Raw genomic sequence first — 27,926 nt, 5'->3', positions numbered from 1 at the left:
GCTCTTTCTACATTCTTTACTTTTTATCAAATTTTTTATTTTTATTTTCATTTTTTTATTATCAGAGGGGTTACAGTTATATAAGCAGGGTACTAAGTACATTTCTTGTCAAACACACACATGTATATATTTCCTTCCAATCCTGTAGTCATTGGTCTATCCACATGTTTCAGCATTCTGGCTTCAGTCGCTCAGACTTGTTGTCCCATGATACTGTTAAACTAGTAACAAACGGCTGTCTTTCATCTTTTTTGTCTTATGAACAGAAGAAAAATAGAACATTTTCTATCTAGATAATCAGACAAAAAATTGAGAAAGCATTGTTATTGTCCCATACAGAATTAAATGATCATTCCTGAACAATTTACTCTGCCCTGAGGACTGCAGTACTATCCTGAACTAGGTTAAGCCTGGACAGAAGAGTCACAGGTTTCAGATGAGGGAAGAAAGACAGCTATCCTAAGTGGAAAAAGACATTAGCCTTTGAAAAACTATGCCAGCACTACTTCTGTAGAGTATACCCTTGCATCTCTTTCTTTTGAGAATTAGGGCATTTTTTTGGGGGGGGGGTCCGGTCGTGGGGCCTGAACTCTGGGCCTGGGCGCTGACCCTCAGCTCTTCAGCTCAAGGCTAGCGCACTACCACAGTGCCACTTCCAGCTTTTTTTTTCTGCTTATGTGGTGCTGAGGAATCGAACCCAGGGCCTCATGCATGCAAGGAAGCACTCTACCACTGAGCCACCTTCTCAGCCTGAGAATTAGGGCATTTTTAAATAAGTTTTTCATTGAAAAATACCATACAGAGGGGTTACAATTACATAAGCACGGTGATGAGTACATTTCTTATCAAGCACTGTTGCCTCCTCCTTTGTTTTCCCCCTTGAATCTCTTTAAAGTCACAAATCATCATTCATTCCCCCAATAAATCTCTCAGTCTAGATAACTGATATCATATTCTAGCTGGGTACCACATTCAAATTCATCTTTCCACCACAATCCTTTTATATTATTTTCAGGCTCAAGAACTAACATGGGTTTTATGTGACTTGTCATAAGACATCAAACATCTGCCACTTATCCTTAAAGCTCCTGCATTGGTTGTCCTCCCTTACCTAGTCAAGTTGATTTGCTACTGTTCCTTAAGATGAACTACTCTTTGGGGATACTTAATATTCCCTGACCATGTCGCAATCATTCTCTGCCAGACATCTGATTATGCTAATCTCATTACCCAAAATGGTTTACCCTCTCTGTTCCAAATCCAATAATTCAATCCAACCTAATGCTCCAATTTGTTTCTATTTTTATCTGCAACTCCTACAGATCTCTCCCTTTCCTTAAATTCTTGCAGCATGCAGATTCAATCAATTGCATAATAATTTATTATTTCTTATTGGCCCTGCCATCTCTTTATTTAGATTATAAGAGCTTGAGAACAAGGATGTACCTCTCTCGTTTCAAGGTGTCTGATTTAAAGTGCCACTGATAGCATTCAATTGTGATACCCTTCTCAGACCAATAAGCATCTTCCCCACCCTAAGTAGTTAACACAAGGGTAAAACCAGAGGAATTTCAGTGTGATTAAACTCATCTGTCTCATTTCTCTGTAGCTGTCATGAAAATGTTACATTTCTAATTCAGCATTTAAGTCCAGTTCTGTTGCTAGATAAAGGTCATCTTCACATGGTCATGTGACATGGGGTGAGAAACTGGAAATTTGTACATGTTTACAACAGCTTCTCTGTACACAGTCTCCCAAAGGGGGGGACCTGGTGTTCTGGTTTGTAAACAGGTCAGTGGTCCGCAGTTATAGACACCAGCATCTGTCTCCTAAAGACATTTGAAAACCTTAGCTCCTGAATCTAAAGTAGCTAATTCAGTCTTCCATCAAGCTAATAGAAAACCATATGATTTCATCACACCTTTGCTGGCCCTATGTCAGCAGTGGCTGTTGTGACAAGGGAGAAAAGCTTGCCAACTAAGCAGCTCCTTAAAGTGGTACTGCATTTACCTTAATTTATGAATTCACAGAGCCTAACATCAGCTAAGAAATCACATGCAAAGGACCTGACATTCCAAAGAAAAAAAATCAGACCAATGACTTCCTAGAAAAACGAGATGCACATACTTTAGTACTATTGATCTATTTATATAAAAAGCCCAGAAATGGAAAGTCAGAGCAGGCAGGGACAAGAAAGGGAACAATGGCTGATTTAGAGTGATAAGTGTTTCAAAACTAAATTGAATAAACTAGAGCAACCATCTGTTTTATAAACTTAAGTGATTAATTCTTAGTAAATCTTCTGATGGGGCACTATTTTTGGCAGAGCATTAATTTGCAAGGAACAGAACAAACAGGCAATCCTGTTCATTTCATAAAGGATAACTACATTTCCCAGTTATCCATCTGGGTCCTTTTCATTTCACTAGTTTAATTAAAACTCAATGGTATTATCAATCTGTTACATTTTTCATGTTGATGGTTATTGCATTTACAGTACAGCAGGAGTACAAATTAAAGTGAGAAGATGATAAATCTCATCCTCAAATTTCATTTTTGTTTCTCTAGAAACTAATACTCTGGTAATATTTTCTAGCTCACTTTTGTTTATAGAGCAATCTTCATGAATTTTTTGTATGATTAAAATAAAAGAAAAAGAGAAGTATAAATTTTCTATCGATTATTCTCTTTGCATGTATTATATTTTATGATTCTTCTGTCTTCCTACTGTGCAGATGAATTTGCATTGGGCTTTTTGAAAATCTGTAATAAATTAGTTTTGTTGCTTTCTTTTGAAAAGTATTTTTGTGGTTTATTCTAAGTGAATCTTTTAATATTAGACTTCCTCAGATAAAAACAAGAAGCATATCATTCAGTTAGGAATTCTAGGTATTTAAGGTTATATGTAAAATATGCTATTACTTGGATAAATCATTCACCAAAGAAACGATCATCTTTTCATATTAAGAATGGCTCTCCAATCTAATGCCATTAAATATATGTCCTTCAAAGTTTAATGGAGGGTACAATCACATAATATGACTAACATAGGATTATAAGCCAGATGACAATAATGTCAAACACAAGATGCAGTGGAAATGTTATACAATTACTTTCAGAATATTATAAAATATATACAAATATATTGTTATTTAATGTATACTATGTATAATACTATTTTAATAGGCCAGGTACATATAAGCTACATGGTGAAAATATCAGACTGAGGATGTCTTTGGAGGTAAAAATCAACATAAATAGAATGGCTGTCCCCTCTTCTCTCTTCCACCTGTCTTCCAGAGCTAGAGGGGAAACGTGTGATGAAAATGAATACACCTCAATGTGTCTCAACAGACAGTTGAAGGAGTTTTTACTTGGGGACCACACTTAACAAGCAGCAACAATTGTGAAAGAGCTGGTGTCAAACACAATGCTGGGAAAATGTTTGCTCTTGTCAACATCCCTGCACCTCTACACAGTGGCTGTCCCCTAGCTATGTCTGTCATTAAACGTTCCTCACTGTCTCTGTGTTTGAACCAGAGTGGATTCCATTCCCAGAGGTAAATACTACTTTGGCTCAAGGGAGCCCTTCTTAGAAGGAAATACTCATTCCTCACCAATTCTAACTAAATGTCCTGAAGCTTGACACACTCAAGACCTTTGCCAGGGACATGGATGACCTTATCTGCTCAACACTGAACAAGAATTCCATCTCTAAAGCCAATTATATAATAAGGATACCACAATATTCCTTAAATGTCAAAAGATACATGTTATAGAGGGGCTGACGCAGAAAAAAAATACAGTCGCTAGTATTCCAGAAGTCAATTTGCCTGAAACTCAAATCATTTTAAGTTTAATGAAAAGATAACTAACTCCCCTGGAAATCAGCCTTCTGGGGCTCTGCAAGTGATGAAGCCTGTTCTAATCAGGTGGGCACCCCTGAGGTGGCTGCCAGGAGGAGCGGGCACAGCAGGGTGAGTTTTACCTGCTCTAAAAGGAGTAAGGCAAGGTTATTATGAGGAGATAAAAGAGAAATTCAGAGGGAGAGTGAAAGAAGGAGAGGGGAGTATTGAAGGAGGAAGAAATAGAAGGTACTTGTAAAAAATTAATAATGGAAAGAAAATAAATAGATTTTCCTGCAAGGAGAAGTTCCATATTGCTCAAAACTGGCATGTGAAAGAACACAGAATATCAAGGTGGGCGCAAGATAAATCCTAAAGAGTCTTTTTGGCATGAAAAAGCATTTAGAATTGATCCTGCAACAGGTAGGTAATTATTAAAGGGTATTAGGCACAGAAACAAGTTTTTTTTAAGATAAATGAATCAACTCAAAAAATTATAGACAGGGGCACCATTAAAGAACAATAGAATGGCAGAATATTTGAGAAGAGAAAAAAAGGAAAAATGACAGGAAAAATCTAAGACATAGACAAGACTTTGGCAGGGGCAAGGAACTGTCTCTTGGTACAGTCAGCTGTACTCGTGGACGACTGAGAAAATCTCCCCAAAATTCACAGAAATTGTGACTAGAGCAGGTTCTCACTGCTGATGAGCACTGGTTTGGGCAAATGAGTTTGAATGACTGAAAGATCCAGAAAGATTTATAGGCCAAAAGCATCTCTTGACTTCAGAAGAAATTTGGGTGTGTGTGTGTGTGTGTGTGTGTGTGTGTGTGTGTGTGTGTGTGTGTGTGTGTGTGTCTGTCTGTCTGTCTGTCTGTCTGTCTGTCTGTTTGTCTGAGTGTCTCTGTGTGTGTCTGTGTGTATATGGTATGTATGCCAAATAAAGATTCAAAATGTAGATGCAATTCTGGGAGAGAATTCAAGTACAATAGCCACAGGGAAGGCAGATCCCTGTGGAATAAACACACTTAAGGGCAGTTGAAGGAAATGAGTTTATTAAGAAGAAAAGACTGTCTAGAGACTGAGGAAGAAAATTAGAAAAATATTTTTAAGAAAGAAAGTAAGTATCAGGGAGAAAAATACTCCAACATTATCTAGCATACCAGATGCATCAAAGGAGATTAAGATCACAGGTGTGTTTGATAATCTTTATAATTCCCATCCTATAAAGAAAGTGCTATCCCTGATCATGTTGTTACTATCTTTTCTTTGAAGGGCAATGCCCAAGTTAAAGAGACTGCAGAGGGAAAGAATATTTTCCCCATCTTTTGTTTATTGCTGTTACAGAGGGATCACTCCTACTATTTTAGCCTCATCCCTTTCCAAGAGCTCTCCATCTCCCACCCTTCCTTCTTGATTAACTTGCTACAGTAAGTGAGCCTACTTCTGTTTTTTATAGTGTCTCTGTTGTTTTTTGTTTCCCTGTTCCTCTCTCAGCAAGTAAAATCGGAAAGAAGTAACTGATATAAATTAGAAAAGAAAAGTAGAATTATCTGTTTGCACATGACATGACCATATTAAGTAGAAACCTCCAAAACTGCACACACACACACACACACACACACACACACACACACACACGCACGCACATGCACACACACATACATAATAACCAGCTCAATAAACCTAATAAATGGTTTCAGCAAAGCTGCTGGATATCAAATCAGCATGCAAAAATCAATTGCATTTTATACAAAAACTGACTTATTTGAAAAGAAATTAAGAAAACAATTTCATTTACTATAGAATCAAAAAGGATAGGAATAAACTTAACAACAGAGATGAAAGAATTATACCCTAAAAGAATCAAACCCCACTAACGAAATGAAAAAAGAAACACAGTATGGCAAGATATCCCACATTCATGGACAGGGCTACAACATCTACCTACCCAAAGTGAAATGTGGATGATTACAATGGCTGTCAATATCCCAATGGCACTTTTCGGTAAAATTACAAAAGTTTTTCTAAAATTCATATCAATTTTCAAGAGATACCAGATAGCCAAACAATCTTAAAAAATTAATCCCACATCACATAATTTCAAAATATACCACCAAAGAAGAGCAATTTTGATACCAAGGCACTGAAATGAATGTGCATATAAAGCTCAGTGATACAGAGGAGAAAACCAAGAAATACACACACACACACACACACACACACACACACACACACAACTGATTTTGACAGAGTGGCCAAGATAACTACATGTAGAAAGGATAGCCTCTTGAACAAATATTAGGAAAACTAGAAATTCATTTACAAGAAGAAGCAAAAAAAGAAAGAATGAAAAGAAAGGAGGAAGGGAGGGAAACACCAAGGGAAGGAGGGAGGGAAAAAGTTGGATCCTGATTTTCCACTTGTAATTTATAAAACTAAATAAAAGACTATAAAACTCATAAAGAAAAGCTTAAGGGTATTAGTTTTCATAGTGATTTCTTGGATTTGACACCAAAATTACATAAGCAAAGCATAAATACATGGCAGTGCATCAAACTTAACAAAAGAGTGAAAAGGTGGTGGTACACACTTGTAAACCTTTAGGTTGGAGGCTGAGAATCATGGGACTGAGGACAACTTGAACTACATAAAGATATTCTGCATCATCTTTTTTTTAATATAAAAATAGCCCATTTAGACAGAAAATAAACAAAAATTACATAAGAGATTAACATCTAGAATATATAAGAGATTTCTTCAACTCAGTGGTAACCAGACATAATCTGATTAAAAATGAGTGAGGGGCTTCAATTGACAGCTCTCAAAGAAGATATGAATAGACAACAAGCAGGTGAAGATATGCTATATAGTTAATTGTAAGAGAAATACAAACCAAAAGCACAATGAGAGATTACTCACCTCCATTAGGATAGACACTATCAAAAGAGCAGAAGTGACAAAAGTTAGTACTGCTGCTCACAGAGACATAAAATGGCTCAAAAGTTATAGCAACAATTATGGAGTTTCCTCAAAATGTTAAAAAGTCTAATTCCCATAGGATTTTCACTCGTGATTATACATCCAAAGGAAGTAAAATCATAAATACTCAAATAATGATGCACATTCATATTTATCATGTAATTCAAAACAACAAAAGGTAGCAATGCTCAACAAGAAATGTACTCATTAACTTACTCATGTAACTATAACCCCTCTGTACAGCATCTTTACAATAGAATGAAATAAACAATTGGAAACAATCCAAATGTCAGCAAATGAATGTGTAGAGAAATGTTTATGTGTGTGTATACACATACGTACACAATAGGATATTATTCAGCCTTTAAATAGAAGAAATCTGTGTCCCATGCCACAACATGGATAAACTTCTAGAACTTTGTGCTAAGGGAACTAAGTCTGTCACAGAAGGATTAGCAGTTTATTAAAATCATACCCAATTAATATCCAAAGTAGTCAAAATCATAAAACTCTAAAGTACGAAGAGCTGAGGAAACTGATAAGGATTTATTGTCTAGTTAATGGTGTAGTTTCTGTCTTGCAAGAAGCAAAAGTTGTATGAAGCTATTGTACCATAATGTAAATACATTTAACACTACTGAAAATGATTAAGTAATTATTTGAATGTTATGTGATATTTATAACAATTTGAGGAAGAAAATACTAGAGGATAGGTTGTGGTGGCCAGCACCTATACCAGCTACTTAAGAAGTAGAGATCAGGAGGATAGCAGCTGGAGGCCTGCCCAGACAAAAAGTGTGTGATACTCCATCTCAAACAATAAGCCCAGTATAGAAGTTATATCTGCAATCCCAGCTACATGGAACACCATAGATAGGAGGTCCACAATCTGAGGCTCTAATAAAAGAATAATAAAGGCAAGAAAGTGCCAGGGCATGGCTCAAATGGTAGATCAACTAACTGCCTAAAACACAAGACCTTGAGTTCCAGCAGTGCCATTTCTTCCCTCCCCCCCCCACAAAAGACCAAGAACATCAGTGTCTCTTACACACAAGAGGACTAATATGGCTACATTGTTCTCATGAAAATAAAATGATCTAGAGTTAGCTTGATTAACAGAGATTAATCACAAAATAAACTTTCATTTTCTTGTTTTTAAAGTGAGGTTTTAATATAAAGAAACAGTTCTAGGTGCTTGACCAAGCTGACATTGCAAAGGATTGCACTCAGCCAAAAGTTTCTGAGCCACCCCACCCCACCCCCAAAAAAGGCTGGGCATGGTAGTATTGTCTGTCATCACACCTACGGCAAGTAGCATAAAATAGGAAGATCACATGCTCTGGCCCAGGCTGGCCAGTTAAAAGGGCTGGGGTTTGCTCCTATCCAGTGAGAACAGCCATCTGTTATCCCTTCATAATGACTAGAGAATTCATGTAGCCCTGGGTTCAACTCCCAGTACATACCCCAGAATTAAATGTAACAAATGGTTTATCAGTCAATTATAACAAACAATGCATATCGCAAACTTAAATATTCATCTCTCTGGAGAAAATACAAGCATACAAAGATAAGGACTTACTACATTTTTTAGATAGAATTTCTGGCTTATACATTGATGGGAAACTGGGAATTACATCATGGCTCACAAAGTGGGTGATCCATATAAAATAATGTGGCTTAAAAAATACGTTCCAGCCAGGTACTGATGGCTTATGCCTGTAATCTTAACTACTCAGAGGCTAATAGCTGAGGATCACAGTTTGAAGCCAGCCTGCCCAGGAAAGGCTGTGAGACCCTTTTCTTCAATTAATTTTTTTTTCAGAAAAAGCAAAAGAGGCACTATGGCTCAAGTGGTGTAGCCTTGAGCAAAAGGAGCTCCCAGGCCCAGAATTCAAGGCTTAGGATGGACAAATAAATAATCCTTACTTTTCACCAACAGCAGAAATTGACTAAGGTCTGGGCATGCAGAATATATTCTTGTCTCAGGGTGGGAAATGTGAAACAGATATCATAATGTAGAAGTATGTGCTATGACATATATTATGCTGCACAAATCCTCTCTACTGAAGAACTCTTGTGGTGAGCAGGACAGCCAGTGGGAATCAAGGGACATCGAGCTAAGCAGTCACCTGCTCATATCCACCATAGTTAATAGTAGGTATCAGAGAACTAAGGGGTACGTGAATTTAGAGGAAATGCAAACACATTACAGAGCTGAGGAAATAGTTCTATGGTAGAGCACTTGCTGAACATGTACAAGTACATGAGTTGTGTATCCTGCATAGCAAAGGCAAAAGGAGAAACATTGCAGAAAACTGGTTTATTTTTCCTTTTACACATTTATAATGATTCGCAAAACACACCTCAGATTAGATAGCAAGAATTAAGGAGAGGTGAATACTAAAAAAAAAAAAAAAAGCAATATCAGAATTTATCTTTTCCAAAGGATTGTTACCACTTGAAAAGTTTTCTTTCTTGCTATTGTTTCTAACATATTTATAAGATGATTTCTTTGTTGCTTTGTATGTCCCTCCCCCACAGTATAACTCCTGTTTTCACTGTATTTGATATTGGTATAATTTGTGGAGGGGAAAGAAAAAACAAATTGTTTTAACGGGGATACAGGTGGACCTGCAATAATGAGATGTATAAGATGTTATTTGGAAAAACAAACTTTACAACTTTGGCAAGGGGGGATTGGGAGAGTAGGGATGGTAAGGGGAAACAAAGGAGGAGGCAACAATGCTTGATAAGAAACGTACTCATTACCTTGCTCATGTAATTGTAACCCCTCTGTATGGTATTTTCACAATAAAAAACTTATTAATTAAAATAAAACAAAATAAATAAAATGTAAAAAAAGAAATTAGAAAATGCTGTGCAAAATGATAACCAGTCAGAAAGACAAAGAACATGAATTTCTACAATCTAGGGTCAAGGAACATTTTAGCCCATTTGCTCTGGTGACTATAATTAAAACTATAGAACTCTGTTCTGCAAATAATTGATTGCAGAAACAGAGCTTTATGAATTCTACCATCTAATGATTTTTCCATTAACAAGTTAATTAATTCTATAATTAAAGAAAATGTTAACAATTAGAAAAATCTCAAAAATCAAGGCAAATGCTAAATTGAAATGGTCATCTAGTCCTTACGGCAGTAAGACTGATGCTTCATGAAACTATCCCAAATATTCCACCTTCATAACCTGTGTTTTCCCCTTCCTCAGCCCAGTCCATCTTTCTTAACCTCTGACCAGGCTTATAAGAGGAATATATACAAATGTGTGTGTATAGTCGAATATGTCATATGCATATATGTATACACACATAACCTAATACATACTGTATTTTTAAGCATTCTTGCACATAGGAGAAGTAGGAACCTGCCTATGTGGTATTCTTTGCGAGTCTCCAGAGGGAAAAATTCCCTGAACTTCAATTTGGACAGACCCACCCATCACAATGGTATATTTGGCTCTGTGTTAGGATGTTGCATATTTAGAATAAAGCTATTAGAAGGTAATGAAACAACTTATATTAGACACAACCATTATCACAATTTCACTGGTCATCAGAATGAAGCAAGATATTCTCCTGTAAAGCAGATGACTGCAAGTGGGAATTATAAATAGGAAAAGGGATGAGGGGATGCACAGGGAAATTTGTTTGCTTGAGAACTGTGAAAGGCTATTTCTAATTACCAGAAATAATCAAGAATATATTCTAGCAAAAGAAAAAATAATGTACTCCATGGCATTACTTTTTAGGCAATGACTGCTTTTGTGATGTTTTATGTGTGTGCCATTTTTAGCCAAGGGCCTGGAGAGAGTAAAAAGGACTACAAGCTATTGAACAGCCAATTATTTATTACCACTGTCCTTAACAGCATGCATTTTAAGGAATCCATCATTGAGAAACTGTTTTTCTTCTGAGTTTGGGAAGCACCAATTTGAGGGATTAGAACAAAGTCCAGATTTCAAAGGAGTTCTAAATCGAGTACATAATGAGGAAGATTTGAGGTATAAATGCTTCCATACAGAGATGGCAACTCTTCCATGCACAGTATCTAGGCCCCCAGGACTCCTAGCACTGCCACACACATTACCCAGGCCCCCAAAAACTCCTACCAAAAGAGGAACAGTCTCTTTTATTCACCCAGGTCCAAAGAACAGTATGGTGTATATAATAAGAAGTAGCATATTGCAGAAACCAAATGTCCCTTCTAACTCCATCAGCAGGAGTAGATGTGTATATATTTATTATTTTTGTCAGGGTAGGGCTTGAACTCAGGGCCTGGACACTGTCCTGAGTCTCTTTGTGTTCAAGGCTAGTGTTCTAACACTTGAGCCACAGCTCCACTTCTGGTATTTGAGAGGTTAATTGAAGATAAGAGTCTCATGGGGGCCTTTTCTGCCCCGGCTGGCTTCAAACCACCATCCTCAGATCTCAGCCTTCTGAGTAGCTAACATTACGGGCACAAGTCACCAGCAGATGTATATATTTTAACCAGACTAGCCAATCACTGAAGATGCCAAGCTCCTTCTCAACCAAGAAAGAGCCATTCTAGTCTGGTTCAGTTTGCTCCAACTTAGAACTCCATTTTCTATCTTTTCCTCCAAAGAGTGAGTTAGAAACCCTTTAGCTCTGGACTTCTAACTATAGGGCTCCAGGGTGACTTGTCACTTGCCACAATCTCTCCTAATGTTTTCATTGCAGACGTTTGGGTAAAATAAGAAGGACAGGCTCGGGGTCCAGGTCTCCTCTAGAGCAGGATAAGAATAGATAGAGTGCAGCAACTATATTTGGCAAGGTTATTCAGCCATAGGAAAGGGAGGACAGATTAAGTTCTCCTTTATGTTTCCATTTCCAACTCTCTGAAACCCAAGTGGGGAAATGAAAAATGAACGTAACCTGGGCTTTGATTCTTTCTTAAAATAGATGTGGTGGGAGATGCCTGGACAGGAACTTTTCCCTCCCTCAGGAGGAAGTTCTGGTTCTCACCGTGTGGCAGCCCTCAGCAAGTTAACTTTTGTTTCTAGACCCGAAATTCCTCACACACAAACCAAAGGGATTGTATAAGAATAGTACCTGCAGTCTATTTCATGCCTGCATCCCTGAATATACAGCCAAACGTATTGATAAGTTCACACATGACAATAAATTTAACACTTGAACTTTGCAGAGTCCATGAAAATTAACCCAGATTACAACTTCAAATAGCTGCACATTTTGACTAGTCTCACCATTCTGGAATGGCAAATAACCTTCTAGAAACTTCCTCCACCTAATCTCAAACCATTTTATTTCAGTTAAAGGATGCTAAGCTTTTAGACATTCCATTTGAGACCTGATGCCAAAGTAAAGAGATCGCTCAAAGCCCATTTGAATTTTTATGACTCTAATGATGTCAGTTCACAAGATGGACCATTGCCTTTGCAAAATAAAGAATCCTCCAGGGTGGCAGAACAGACCGGGGGCCAACTTTTACTTATGGCTCAGGTTACAGAGACACTGCACCTTAAATAATTTATACGATGTGATCATACATGGACCTCATCTGTGAGAGCAGACAGGAGTGAAACCAAATACGTCCCGATCTGTATACTAATTACTGTTCAATAGCCAAGATGTGGTGGAGAGTCCATTAGGCCAACTAGGTTTTGGAGGCTCACACCACTTAAGGACTGAGCAGATGCTCCATTCTATTTTCCCCACCTACAGATGGAAGCTCACTAAATGGAAGCTGACTCTCTAATTCACTTAGACAAGAGCTGACTTTAGAGTCCATAGACCCAGGCAAAACCCAGCCCCATCCTTTCCTGCTGATAGGACCTAGGAAAATACTCTACTTAGATGATCTAAATAATATCTATAAAAGCAACTGCAGTGTGACTGTACTTCCATCAACTAACGGAAACTTGGTCAGCAAGATCCAAGTGAGACATGAAGATGTTAAATCAACTCCATAGGAGTAGGAGATCAGGTACTTTCAGTAAGTATATAAGCATTTATAAACTAACATAGTAAATAAAGTATGGTATCTTCAGAGAAGGATACCAATGGTATAGCTCCTTTGAACAACTAGCTTACATTTTAACAAAAAGAATACTAAAAAGCTACAATATATGTAGTGGGGGGAAGGCAAGAAGAAGGGGGCAGATAAACACAGAGAGGAAGAATGGGTGAATATGGTCATAACATTCAATGTATATGTGTGAAAATAAAACTAGGTATATTGAGGGGATGGGTAGTGGAGTTGGAGAAGATAGGGAGAATGATGAAAGGGGTGTGATATTCCAAGATATGGATGTAGTCACGAACTGACATGCTCAATGGAAATCCCTCTGTACAACTGCTTATTTTTAATTTTTGATTAATTAAAAAAATTTCATAGTAAAAATGTTCCTCATGAAAGTAATTGATTCTTTATTCAGTCTTCACTAGAAGACCAGCCAAACTGGTGTCTTTCTGTATACTGTTATTCTGGATACTTCTAAGAACAGTTTTGTAAAGCTTCATAATAACACTATATCTACTATAGGCTGGGCATTTTCTAGAAAAAGGCCTTCCTGTCTATTCAAAGGAATGCAATGTCCTGACTAAAGAAGAAAACCACAGATAGGACAACCAGAATCATGATTCAGGTTCTTTCCCACTGCAAACCATGTGACTCTGATGCCTGAAGAGAAGTAATGAACAACTTGTTTTTTAGTCACTTGGGCCACAATATAATGTTTGGTGGGATGGAGGAAAGTAGAAAAGAGTTCCAGCTATCCAGCTCTGTTGGTATGAACTAGGAAACTGAACAGGTGAATGAATTCCTTTATTCCTGGGTCTTCTCACATAGAATACAAGATAATCATACTTCTTTGGCATTGGAGGTGCTTCATGAATGGTACTATTTGTTCTGTGTCTGTTTCTGGCTGCCACAATATCTTTCAAGGCCATGGAAGTGCAATCTGAATCAGGAAACCCAAGTTTTCCCAGTGGCCAATGTGGCAGAGGTTAGAAAATGCTTTTTGCACTAAGTTTCCCATAGTCTACATTCTTACATACATCATGTATGCCGAAATCAGACAGGTAGGTAGGTAGATAGATACGTACATACATACACACATACATACATGCATACATCATGCTTGCATACATACATAGATAAATAGACTAGATAGACAGATAGATAGATAGAATAGATTGAATCACTCCTACATTTTTCCTCTAGCAAAATTTAGACCAGGAAAGTAAGGATTTAGCTGGGTACCAGTGGCTCACACCTGTAATCCTAGCTACTCAGGAGGCTGAGATCTGAGGATTGGAGTTCCACGCCAGGCCAGGCAGGAAAGTCTGTGAGATTCTTATCTCCAATTAATCAGCAGGAAACAGGAAGTGGTGCTCTCGCTCAATGTGATAGAGTGCTAGCCTTAAGTGAATAAAGCTCAGTGACAGTGCCCAGGTCCTGAGTTCAAACCCCATGACTAACAAAAGCAAAAGAAAAAAATCATTGGTAAAAGTAAGAGTGTTTCTTTATCTTTTAAAGTATTAGTGTGTGTGTGTGTGTGTGTGTGTGTGTGTGTGTGTGTGTGTGTGTATGTGCCAGTCCTGGGGCTTGAACTCATGGCTTGGGTCTTTAAGTTTTATTTTATTTTTTTTAAGGCTAGTAGTCTACCACTTGAGCCACAGCTTCACTTGTGACTATTTCTGGTTAATTGGGGATAAAAGTCACAAACTCTCCTGCTTAGGCTGTTTTTGACTAGCGGTCCTCAAATGTTAATCTCCTGAGTAGCTAGGATACAGGTGTGAGCCACTAGTATCCAAGGTTGTTTTTTTTTCATTTTTTTCTATTTTCTTTGAATAATGCATGTTGATAATTGGAGAGAAACGGATGTTGATTAATTCAGAAATGATTTCAAAATGTACTTCAAATATAAATACTTCATGCAAACTTTGAAATAAACTGTTGTGTTAAGTATTTTGTTGCCCTATATGGGATTTTTCTTATAACCATACCTAAAATATTAAATGCTGTTTAATCTATTCATGTAGGAGTTATGCTGTAGATTTATGTGCAGTTAAGTCTTATCTCTGCCACCCATCTGATGTGCAACCTTGGGCCAGGTGTTTAACCTCCCTGAGCTTCTGTGTTCTCATCTAGAAAATTGAAATATTAATAGAACTAACCCCTTAACAATCTATGTGAAGCAGAAGAATATTTTTTAAATCCATGCAAATCATTTGGAATAGTGTCAGCCTGTTAAGGAAAAAATAGCTAATGTTAGCAATTATGCTTGGCTATTACTGAGTGAAATCACACAGGTCTTGAGAGTAATGTGACAAAGAGCAGATGGACTAGTTAATCTCTTGAGAGCTTGAAATAATATTTTATAATGAAGTTCTTCAAAATTTCTTTGATAGTTGTGTCACCTACTGCTGTCACAAAAGAAGAACCATAGTGCCATATTTGCACCTGATTGCTACACAGAGCAATTTATGATAGATTCTATCTCCATATCTAGGTTGAGTGCCTTGATTATTTCTACACTAAAAATTAGCTATTTTTCTTACATTAGAAATGCAAGAAAAATTCATATCAGAGCACAATGTTGTTCTTATAACAGTGTTTACTTAATACCAAAGTGAGCCACAGAGATTCATGGCTATAATCCTAGCTACTTGAGAGGCTAAGATCAGCAGGATCACTGTTTGAGACCAGTCTAAACAAAAAGTTCACAAGACCACTTCTTAACCAGTAACTGACCACAGGCCCTGTGCCTAAACTATTCTCTAGGATCAGGAGGATCACAGGTCCAGGCCAGACCAGACAAAAATATTTGTTAGCTCCATGTCAATGGAAAGGAGCTGTGTAGTGACACACATCTGCCAGCTGCAATGCTAAACTTAAAATAGATGTTGGTCCACACCAAGCCAAACAGAAAGAAAGAGCCTATCTCAAAATAATTACTGAAAAAAATACTAGTAGTATGGCTCAGTATTCAAGTATCTGCCTACTATGCTAAAAGCCCTGAATTAAAATCCCCTCCTACAACCCACCCCCCAAAAAGAAAAAAAGTATTGATACTCATTCTACAGCACAAATTCCTTCCAGTGGTAGTCCTATAAATAAAACTTCATTTTGAGGTTTCTTATTGCCCAAATAGTCCAAATCCCATCTAAGATATTCTAGAGGCTTGTTTGAACTCCTCCAAGCCTCTAGAACTTTTATATCTTAATTTTTTCTAACCTAAAGTGGTATCTTGGTTAGTGTTTATTTCACCAACCTATTCACCCATTAACAATACTGTTACTAGCACTGTAGCTTAACATCTTATGTCTCTGTCGCACCTGTCCTGTGGTAGACCTTGATTTCATCACTTTGCATAACTCATTTTTAACTCTCACAGGATTATGAGGTAATAACTATTATAATGACCTCTTTATAGGTGATGAAAATAAGACAGCAGAACTTAAGTCAATCCCTCAGCATTATACAGCTATAAAGTATACACAACACCATGTTAAACTATAGCTCTGCCGTCCTTTCTTCCTCTCTGCTCCCTTCTTGCCTCCTGCTAATCATCTGTCTGTCAGTCTCTCTGTCCATCCACAATCTACTCATCTTTCCATTTATCTACCTGTCCATCTTTCCAGCAAGCTATCAGTCAAGCAGAATATGGAAGAATAAATTAACATAATGTTTTGAAAGTGATTTAGACTCTAACTAATTCAAATATACCAGCAGGATTTGGTGGCTGCAAAATGCTCACTTGTAGCAGGCTCAGCATGGTATGCATTATTAAAGAAACTGTGCCTTAAATGTCTGTGAGATTTTCAAAATGCAGAGACTAGCTCTCTTCAACAAATATAAAAGATTTGAAGGAGCACATACCACCTTACTATTCAGCAGCCAGGTTCCTAAGATATGAACATTACATCTTAAAGGGAAGACAACCAAGAATTATTCCTTTTTTCACTAGGAAGAAAGCGAGGTAGGAGTATACCTAAACTATCTTTCCTTCCTTAATGAAATGGCTATTGATTTTTCATCCTAGTGAATCATTGCCTCGAAGCAATTTCTTTTAGCTGCAGGTTCTCACATTTAATTTGGATGTATGTTTAAGGGAGAGTTTATCAATAAAATCTCCAGAGGAACGACAAAAGGTTTTTATTAGAAAGAAACAGTGAAAGCAATTTTATCAATTTTGTTAAGTACAAAGATGATCAGAGAATTATTAATGAATGGCATTTAAAGAGCAATTTCATAGTGAATATGGGTCATATCAACACAGTCATTACTCCAAATGTGCTCAGTGGGCAAACACATTAAACATTTCCAAGAGCAAAACATGGATTTGCCTGCCCTTAGAGAAAAGAGCAATATGGGCTTTGGCTAAAAACCAGCCTCACAATTGACCTTACTGACCAAAATTATCTCTCCGAATTCTTTTTTTAGCATGGTTTGCTATTAGGTACTAGTTACAGAGCAAAGTGTGATGACTTATATGTTATGCAATTTGACCATACCACTCCAAAAATCAGATACCTCAAATCCTGATTTTACACATTCACCATAGAATTTAAGAAAAGTTCCCCAAATCATATTACAACTCATACTTGTATGTTTACAGAATTCACATCCATAATTCTGAACTGTTAGTCAAAGCACTTTGGTTCCCGTCTCTCCATAAAAAGCCCTTAACAGTCAGGAATTTTTAGCCTAACTGAGCTCTATCTACAATAACTACAATATTCATACGAATACAGAAAAAAGAACATTTCAGGGATAAAGTGTTTTGAAATCAACTGACTTACTTCATATTCTTGAATACATATTAAGATCATAAAATTTCATGTGAGGGTGACCAAGTCACTCTCAGAAAACTATCCTTTATCTACATTTCAGAATAATTTTAGTCCTCTCTATGAAGAAGATAAATTCTAGAACCATCGACTCAAGGATCTTTCTCAATATTTCCATATCTAAATCATAATTTTCTCCTGGCTCCTCTCCTGCTCAGAGCCTGTTACTTCAGAGCATTTGTATTCCATACAGCTGTCTGGCTGGTTAAATGTATTTTCTTCTTCATAGCAGAGTTGCTCCGTAAACTAGTGGCACATTATGAGACTCCTTGATCTGCATGGAATTCCTCCATGAGTCTATCTGAAAAATACATCAAACCAAGGAAGACACTTTTCTACAGCCACAAAGGGATGGATTAGTCATAATTTTCCTCCAAACTAACATGAAGCTAGTCTCATTGTTATATGATTCAATAAAATAAGCATATAAAAGTAATCATGAATCTAGAAACTGGCCAATGAACAACTGTTATTTCTATTACTATTTTTAGCCTTTCTTGAAGGAATTTTGTACATATGTCTTTACTATCATTAAATATGTACAAGGCAAAATATCTTATGATGTCCTAAATATTCTAAATGAGCTCCAAAAAGTAAACTTTGGCTACCATACTCATCAGTCCTCTACAAAGTACAAACTATTTAAAATATGAACTTGTGAATTAAAGCGGGCAAATATATTCTCTGAAAATACTAAATGAAAAGTCAATCACTAAACTTTGAGAAACTTAAGACACTAACTTTTCCAGCAAATATGAAAATGGTAGATAAATGTTTTTTCATGTTATGGTTCCCTTTGTTGAATTTCTTCTGTTAGCATCACACTGTCCCCAAAAGATTCACCCTTTGACATTCAGAGGTGATATCTACTCTTCACCTTTTGGTAAAGGAAGGCCACATGTTTCTAAACTGAAATCTTTCAGTCATGAAAAATAACCATTACAGCAATGATGATGATGATGATGATGATGATGATGATGATGATGATGATGATGATGATGATAAAACGAAATATTTGTAGGCTAGTGATATATGGCTATTGTGATATATGACTTTTCAAACAAACTAAAAATCATAATTTGTCAGTATATGAAACTTGTTACACTTATTAAGCTTTTAAGCAAAAGCAAGTGTAGGAGAGTTTTAATAAATTGCTAAAATAGCCAATGGAACTAATCTGAAACTTGCTTTTAGGTAACAATATTAAGGTAATAGTCACAATGAATTAATTGTTCCATGATTTTTATTCATTGTTTAATCATCCTCTTCTATTTCATACTTAGCCCCTTGGTCATCACAGTTTTGATCCAATGTAAGGGAAATGAAACATTCCTACTTTTGTTAAAATACAAAATTAGATTTCCACTTAAAGTTATTTTTAAATTTATTTTCCTCATTATGTTACAGGAAATAAAAAATTTTGCTTATTTAATGTTAGCATCATATTCCATTTTTTAGTCCACTTGAAATATTTAGAATTTCACAATTTTTATTGAACAAACCTCTGTAAAATAACACTTTGAAATAGAAGAATTCTATAAATACATGACTGATCTGTTAGTATAAACAATAGTTTACTCTGTTTGAGTTTCTGAGAACATTTAATAATAGTCTTTATTTTTCCCTAACCTAACAAGATCATAAACTGTACAGGTGTGTCTGTTTATGGTCATTTGTGCCCCACTTCTTCCTGTCTTCTATATAGGCTCATCTTTCATTTGTTTGTTTTCTAAACAGGAAATGGTACTCTGTAACATATCACTGAAACTTCCAAGTCAATTATATCATTACACAAACTATTTAAATGTGCCCATAACCTTGCTTGTCTGTTCACATAATCAATAAAGTAAAAATTATGTTAATGAAGTCAGGCCAGAGAGACAACAGAGATGCATTTTCTCTTATATACAGAAGTTAAATTTTAGCTAAGAAATGCAAAAGTGAATTTGTTAGGTGGTATTCAAGTGCATACAAATGTATTAACTGAAAAATATTAGATTCAAGGGAGATTGCAAATAGTGTAATATCTTAGAAAGCCAAAATTGAGAGAGGTCAGCAAAATAAAACACCAGGAAGCAGCTACTCAGAAAGGGTGGTGTAGGGTCAAGGGGAATGGGGGAGGCAAATGAAGAGGATAAGAGGGGGGAAATGCAGACAAGTACCCAGTGTATATCCTACAAAATTAAGAAGAAGGAAGAAAGAGTGAGTAGGACAGAGATAGGTGAGAACGTTGAATGAGGCGACATAGATGAAAATACATTGTACTCACAAACTGTTTTGTTAAATGGCAATTCTTTGTACAACGATAGATAGATAGATAGATAGATAGATAGATAGATAGATAGATAGATAGATAGATAGATAGAGTAGTAGTAGTAGAAGTAGTAGTAGTAGTAGTCATAGTAGTAAAAGGTAAATTAATAAATAAAACATTCTCTCAATAAAAAAAAACCACAAAACAACTCCCAAAACCTTGGGTTTTTCCATCCTCAACAACTAATCCTCCTACACGAGTTGTAAAGTCCTATAAGTACAGAAAAATCAGTCTGTGCACGTCTTCTTACCCTTTATCATTTTGTCTATCTCTATACCAGGATGTGTAGTTAAATAGGTTGATACACCTATCCACACAACACATATATACATACATGTATGTATCAATACACACTAATGTATACACAATAAAAACACATTCTTTTTCTTTCTAATAAGTATTCAGAAAGTACTTTGAAAGATTATGTATTTTTAATGAACCCACAAAATGTTTAAAAAAGGGAAAGAATCTGGGAGAAATGGGAATAAAATAGAGGGGGTAAATGTTTCCAAAATGTATTATATGCGTATATGGAAATATCACAATAAATCTTCCTCATGCTAAAATATATAATAGAAAAATTTAAAAAATTGAAAGACTAAGATTGTTTAGTTTCAGTACTGGGACTTGAACTCAAGTCCTCATGGATGCATTTGGCTTTTTTGCTCATGACTGGCTAGCTACCACTTAAGCCACAAATCCAAATCCATAGCCTTAGGTACTTTAAAGTTCTGAAGTTTTTAATAAAGGTACTTGCTTGCAACTGAATAATACAAGTACATCACAAGTGTGTGCTCATTTGAAAATTCATTCTAGTCAAGCAATAGAATATTTGTTACATTCCTAAAAATAAGGCCTGAGAAAACAGGGCAAAGGATCCACAGTGTTGGGAAGGGCTGGTTGAATGTGTAAGTCTGATGATATTGTGTAATTTCACCACTGACTGAGAACCAGATTACTCCTAACGGACTGCCCAGGCAAGCAGAATGACATACCTTGATTCTGCTGTTATCTTTTAATGTCCCTCACTGGGTATGCAAGATTCAGAGCTGAATGTGTGCTTCTCCTCTCATGTAAAAAATGCTAGTAGCTTCACCCAGGACTAACTTCTTCCATCTGACTATCCCAAAAGTTCTGTCTTTGCCTGAAATCACATGCCCCTTCATTTTGGATTCTCCATGATACTTATTTAAGACAAATAATTTCTGGTGATCAATAATGTATTTGGCTACAAATAAAATGACACATCATATCTGATATACAATATTATGTTAGGTATGAGAACAATCTACCAATGTTTAATGAATAAAAATCCATGCTTTATGGTTATGAAGGATACAAAGTAAGCTATAAAGGGGGATTTGGCTTTAGGATCAATGACACGATCCTAAATAAAAAACAGAATTTGCAAGGTAATTTAGACAAAGCATTTAGCATAAGAGTTGATATGCAGAACTCTTTAAATACTTCCAATATTTAAAGAACATTTGTCATATTTGTATTCTCACAATGTTTTTGATATGTAGCCATTATATTTGTTTCTGTAATTTTGTTATTGTGCTGCCTTACCAACCAAAAAGAGGTTTTCCCTGATTGTAGATAAAAAGGGAAAAACCAAGTTCTAGAACATGGTATGTACCACAGTAAAAGTCGTATAAATATCTGACAGTACATGGACGGAATGAAAGTAGACTTAAGTTTTGTAAGACTTCAATACTAGGAAGAGGATGAAAGTGTTCAACCAGTTATCCTCACCCGTGACTTTTGCTTTACTTCAAGCACCACCAACATAGCTACTGACATCGTTCAGAGGTTCCAGGGGAGGCCACACTGTTTAGTAAATGTAAAGATCAACGATTTATAGAAGAATCACTTTTCCTCTCACAGACTCAATTTCCTGAATTGAAAACTGCAGGAAGTATCTACTCCAGCATTATATGAGTCTGTGAAATTCCTACCCCAAATGAAAAAACACTACAAAAATATTCAAGTTGGATATGCACCTGCGAGAAGCAAAGCATTATTCTTCCCTTTTACATTTTGTTTTTCATGTTTTCTATATCCTCTGTATAACTCTATTTGTTCCAAAATTGTCTCTCATTGAGATAGAGTGATAATTTATCACTAATGGTTCTTGGGATCTCCAACTCCCCAACAGGAATGCACCACCATCTTAGCACCAGCTGTCCCAAGGTATCAGGGATGGCTCTAGAGACAGAGTAGGAAGCTTCAACCAAGGCCACAGCACCTTGATTCAAATCCTGGAGGAACTGATTTTGACTTAAAGATAATGAATTCTTAACAGCAATTATCAGAGAATGAAAGGTACCTTTTGTTGGTCCTTCATCTGCCCCGCGAAAGATGGACGGGGTCGAGGAAAGGTGCTGCTCGCCCATTCCCCAGCCTCCCTTAGAAATAGAATTTCCCATACTAAGGGTTTCACTTACCCTGGAAGACCGCTTAGCCTCAGCCAGTATGTTTTCCCTTCATGCCCCACGTTGGGTGCCAGATGTTGGTCCTTGGGCTGCCCCGCGAAAGACAGATGGGGTCTGAGGAAAGGTAAGTGCACAGTTCACCCTTCCCCAGCCTCCCTTAGCCCCAGAGACAATCTGGCAGTGGGAGGCAAGTTAAGCAGGAACTTCTTTATTACCCACAGCAGGCACTTTTTAAAGCAAAAGACCATGACCACGTGGCATGGAAGGGGAGGAAAAGGAACCAACCAATCACCGTAAAGGTCACCCTATTGTGTGCTTTTTACCTGGGGCCGGGGAGTTTAATTGGCCCCAGCGCTTCTGAACTTTCCCTGCCTTTCAAGAGTCGTTCACACACTGATGTCACTTCTCCTGATCATGGTATCCAATCAGATTTTAACGTAAACAACTCGGGCTCTGCCCACTCAACTTCCTCTCAGTGCCATCTTTGCTGCCTATTTGCCCCACAGATTCCCCCTTTTTGTTTTAATGGCAGACCTACCTCTTTGCTGAGGTTTGGGTCAGGGCACCTCTTATGAAGTTCCCCCAATTGGCACTTCTTCTTTCCGAGGTTTGCCTAAGGTAGGGGGTAATCTTTGGCACTGAGCTTATCATAATGGACACAGAGAGCCATGAGTTGGATCTCTTGGGTTGTATCTTTTTTGATATAACTGCAACCGCCACATCCCGCCCATCTCATACCTGTGGGGCACATGGGCAGCAAAGACGGCACTGAGAGGAAGTTGAGTGGGCAGAGCCCAAGTCGTTTACTTTAAAATCTGATTGGATATCATGATCAGGCAAAATGATGTCAGTGCATGAACGACCAGTGAAAGGCAGGGAAAGTTCAGAAGCACAGGGGCCAATTAAACACTGGGCTCCAGGTAAAAAGCGCATGATAGGGTGACCTATACAGTGATTGGTGGGTTCCTTTTCCTCCCCTCCCATGCCACGTGGTCTTTTGCTTTAAAAAGTGCCTGCTGTGTGGTAATAAACGATTTCCTGCTTATTTCTGGGGCTAAGGGAGGCTGGGGAAGGGTGAGCGTTGTACTTACCTTTCCTCAGACCCCGTCCGTCTTTCGCAGGCAAATGAAGGACCAACAACCTTTCACAGTCACACCAGAGCACTGCTCTGTATCCTCCCCCAAACCACCCCTAAAAGGACTTCTGAGTGGGAAGTCATCTAGTAATTGGTAGTGGTGAGGAGTCTCATGATACACTAGGTTCAACCCACTGAGCTGAACCACTAGGTCCCTATCTCTACACTTGCCTCTACCTCAGGGACCGTAGCGGCTCATGTACTAAGCAGTAACATAGCCTATGCAGTACCTGGGTTGTTTGTCACCACTGAGATGTCCCTAGCATGTGCCACCAGTCAAGAATATCAAATCTACTTGTCCTCAACTGGAGTTGTATGAAGATCTCACTGTACACCAGACTGTATTAAATTGGAGGATGGAATAATATGTTATAATGTCCCACAAAGTCCTTTTCCTATGCATACTGTGAGCATTTAGGGACACACTGATCACTACAAATTTGATCATTAGCTTGAAAGCACCCCCAAATTATGCCTGTGGCTTACCTCACAGGCCCCAACTCCCCCACAGGGGACTCTTTTGGGTCTAGAGAACTGTCATAGTTCTATTATTACCAAGCATCTGTGGCTTACACCTGTAATCCTACCTACTCAGAAGGCTGATATCTGAGAATTGTGGTTTGAAGCCATCCTACGCAGGAAAGTCCATGAAACTTTATTCCCAATTATCTACCAGAAGGTCTGGAAGTAGAGCTGTAGCTCAAATGGTAGAGCACTAGCCTTGAGCACAATAGCTCAGAGAGTGTGCCATACCCTGAGTTCAAGCCCCAAGACCAGAAAACACACACACACACACACACACACACAAGGTCCCAATCTTTCACTCTTTCTGTTGTCCATTCTGAGACAAAATGGTGGTACGGCATTTGGAATAAGGTCAGAGCTCTGGCTACTGTTATGGGTATCCAAAAAAAACTTCAAGACTTTTATTGTAACTAAGTTACAAAATGGAATATAGAATTAAAGATAAGTCATGAAGAGGACAAAGAATGAGTCCAGTGTCAAACATTTGTGAGAAGAAAGCTATTCAAGAGCAGATTTCATCAAACCTAAAATGCTTTTATGATACACAAACATAGCCATTCTTCACCCTGGTTTTAAATTGATTCCTTCCAGGATAATATGCAGGAATGACTGTTGCTTCTTACCAGGTCTACTACCACTCTGGCCCATTCTCTCAGGTGCTGCTCCTTTGTCCAATGACAGTTTAGAAATCTTGACCTTCTGACAATTCTTTCTGGACCTCTTGGCTCAACTGTTCATCTGTCTTTTCTCCTAACCCAGAATACTTGCTGAATTATTTATTATAGCTTCTTATTTTTTGAATTCCTACTAGTTGACTATAAGAAATAGAGTAAATACCATGAACATCCACCTCTTCCCTCACAGTCCTCTTTATCAGTGATATGCACCTAAAATGGAAGAGGAGCATGAACTCAATATATGTCTGAGATCTATCTCCACTGTTTCAAATTGTGCTACTGGCCCTCATTCTGCTCATCTGCTAATTACAGTGCAGATCTGGTGATCTCATAGTCTCTTCCAGCTTGGAAAAATGCTATGAAAATTCAGGAGATTGATAGCTCACACCCAGAATTATAGCCACTCAGGAGAATGAGATCTGCTATTAATTATAATAACCTTTGAAACCATTAGAAATCAATTGTACTTTAGCTGATTTCTAATGTATTGATGTCAATGTTCAGACTTCTAATTAAAAACAGGGTTTTTAACCATCCAATCAAGTCATTTGTCCTGCATTTGTCCTCTCATACATTATCTAAACTGTAGACTAAGTAATGATCCCAGAATACCACTGTGGAACTTCAGTGTAGTAATCGCTCCAGATTAAGATTGCACTTCATGTGCAATCCTCTGACATTTAGCACTGAAGATCTACAAGGAGATGCAGCACAGATCTCACTGATTCATTCTGAACATTGTGTCCACATACGTTCAAATTTTATTTTGGGCTGTGGGTTCTGGAATAATTAAATCATTCTCTGAAAGCTGGACCACCTACTTCAAAATCAATCAAGGGCAAACAAATCAGAGAATCTAACAGAGTTGAATAAATGGCAGCGCAGACAAACTTTTAATGCATCATTGACTTTAACACTGAATACAGAATAAAATATTTTTCAAAGGTATTCTTGGTTGGTAAAAAAGAAATACTGGTGAGAACAGAGTTCCTTTCTTGAGTGTTATGAATAAAACTCAAGGAAATCTCTGTTGTCAATGTTTACTCTAACAGAAATGTCTTCAAAATATCTAAAGGACTTAGATGATGTACATCATTTTCCAAATACTTTTAATGTAATCTAAACAGCAAGAAATGCCTAAATATCCACACAATTCTTTTCAGACAATTCTTTTCAGACCACCCCTCACCCATTATCTACTTATCATCCTTTAATAATTGTGTATGCTTCCTTAGAAAATATTCTATAGCTTTAAACAAAAATTAGAAGCACATGAAAGCATATATTCTTAAATTTTTATAACGTTTTACATAAATATAACTCACAGGGAAATTCTTCTTGGAATGTGTCTTCTTGGCCATCAACTACTTGATCCATACCTGGATCATTAAATGTAGCCTCCCTACTTGGATACAAAGCTGAGTCTTGCTGTACATTGTAACTGATATCACAGCACTGATATATAATAAGTACAAAAAAACTATTTGCTGCATGAATAGTATTAAGTCCTTAATATGCACAAATCTGGGAGAGAAAAACATTTTTTATAAATAAATATCTATCTTCTGATAAAACAATCACAATATTCAAAGGATAAAATTCAAAGATTTATAGAAGCACGAAGAAAACTGTAATAGTGATAGTTTTCTAAATCTTATGTATTTATAAAATCTCACCTAACAGGATTTATAAATAAAAAAAATGTTCTGAATGGATGGTACACATCTTTGCTTCATTCAGGAACACATTTACCCTCTCAAAGACTCAGAAGAAATACTCATGAAATTCTAGCTACATGTTAAAAATCACAGCTTTGCAATTTTAGCTTACTTTCATCAAAATTTAAGCCTATCATTCTTTATGGCTATTAAAATTCTTCTTTTAAAAAGTAGGTCTTGAATCACTTTAAAGTTATCATAAAATATTTATTTTAGATATCCCATAATCCACATAAATGAAAGGGAATGGTATTAAAAGATATGTTTATGATAAAATGTTCCTTGGAAATATGAAACACCAAATAAATGTCAGCTGATAAAGAATCAGAGATAAAAACCTGAATCTTTTTGTATTTTGTAAAATTTAGTAAGTGGCTTTCTTTATGGACATACTATAATAATATTGAAAATATTCTTTAAAGTACAGAGAGGTTTTGTTTTGAAGTAAAGTGGACTCATTTAGAAATGCACATACGTGTGTGTATATGTGTGCTCACATGTGCATTTGTAGGTGTGGCGTACTTTAACCCATGCTTTCTTTAGAGGCAAACTTGATCTTCTAGATCAGTAACAACACATAACTTAATTGCATCTGGGGTAAAGCAATCACAACTAACTTACTACATAGAGAATGATATCAAGAACACACACACACACACACACACACACACACTTACACTAGTCCCATAGTTATGGACCATGTGGATTAGAAACATTGGTTTGGTGATCTTTTTCCCAGCTTGAGTTGGACACCACATATAAGAGTACAACACTTGGCTGTGAGATGTCAGCTCCTCATTCGTGGCATTCCAATTGGATTCTCTTTGAACATATGCCCTTTCAAGTGAAATTAATCAATCTCTTTATCACTCTGACTGCATCTGGAGCCATAATCATTACCCAACTGCTGAGAAAGAAATGAAACCTCTAATCGCACAGGGAGTACAGCTTAGTGTTCAAAGCAGGAAAGTTTCTATTAAGTTCTAATTTTAAAAGTGATTTTTTTTTCATGACGAGCCATACAAGACATGCTATGCACAGGAAACTGAGTTACTGTCACAGCCAGCTAAGCATCTCCTAGCATCTTATCAACATGTGGACAACTATAGAACTTAGAGTTTGATTACATTGTTGAATGATTGGATCATACAATATGCTGATATTTCTCACCATACAAAAACCCATCTGGTTCCCTGAATCTAAGATAAATGCCCATGAGTGGCAAATACATAATTGCCTAGTAGTTTGTGATCCTCAAATTTTCACAATGGTAATCTTAGGAACTGCACTTTTTTTAAATTTAATTTAATTTTATTTGTGAACATACTGTACAGAGGGGTTAAAATTACATGGGCAGGATAATGCGTACATTTCTTACCAAGCATTGCAGCCTCCTCCTTTATTTACCCTTCACATCCCTTCCCAGCCTCCCCGCTC

General features: G+C 37.0%; 1 protein-coding gene across 1 annotated transcript in view; it reads right to left on the bottom strand.

The window, feature by feature from the left end:
- Thsd7b (thrombospondin, type I, domain containing 7B) overlaps positions 1 to 27,926 on the bottom strand; it is a 793,597-nt gene that overhangs the window by 733,011 nt on the left and 32,660 nt on the right. The gene's annotated exons all lie outside the window — the stretch shown is intronic.

This window comes from Dipodomys ordii, unplaced genomic scaffold, assembly GCF_000151885.1.
Source record: "Dipodomys ordii isolate 6190 unplaced genomic scaffold, Dord_2.0 Scaffold133, whole genome shotgun sequence".
Lineage (NCBI taxonomy): Eukaryota > Metazoa > Chordata > Mammalia > Rodentia > Heteromyidae > Dipodomys > Dipodomys ordii.
The sequence above is the reverse complement of the archived record's forward strand: the minus strand, read 5'-3'. Positions and strand labels throughout refer to the sequence as shown.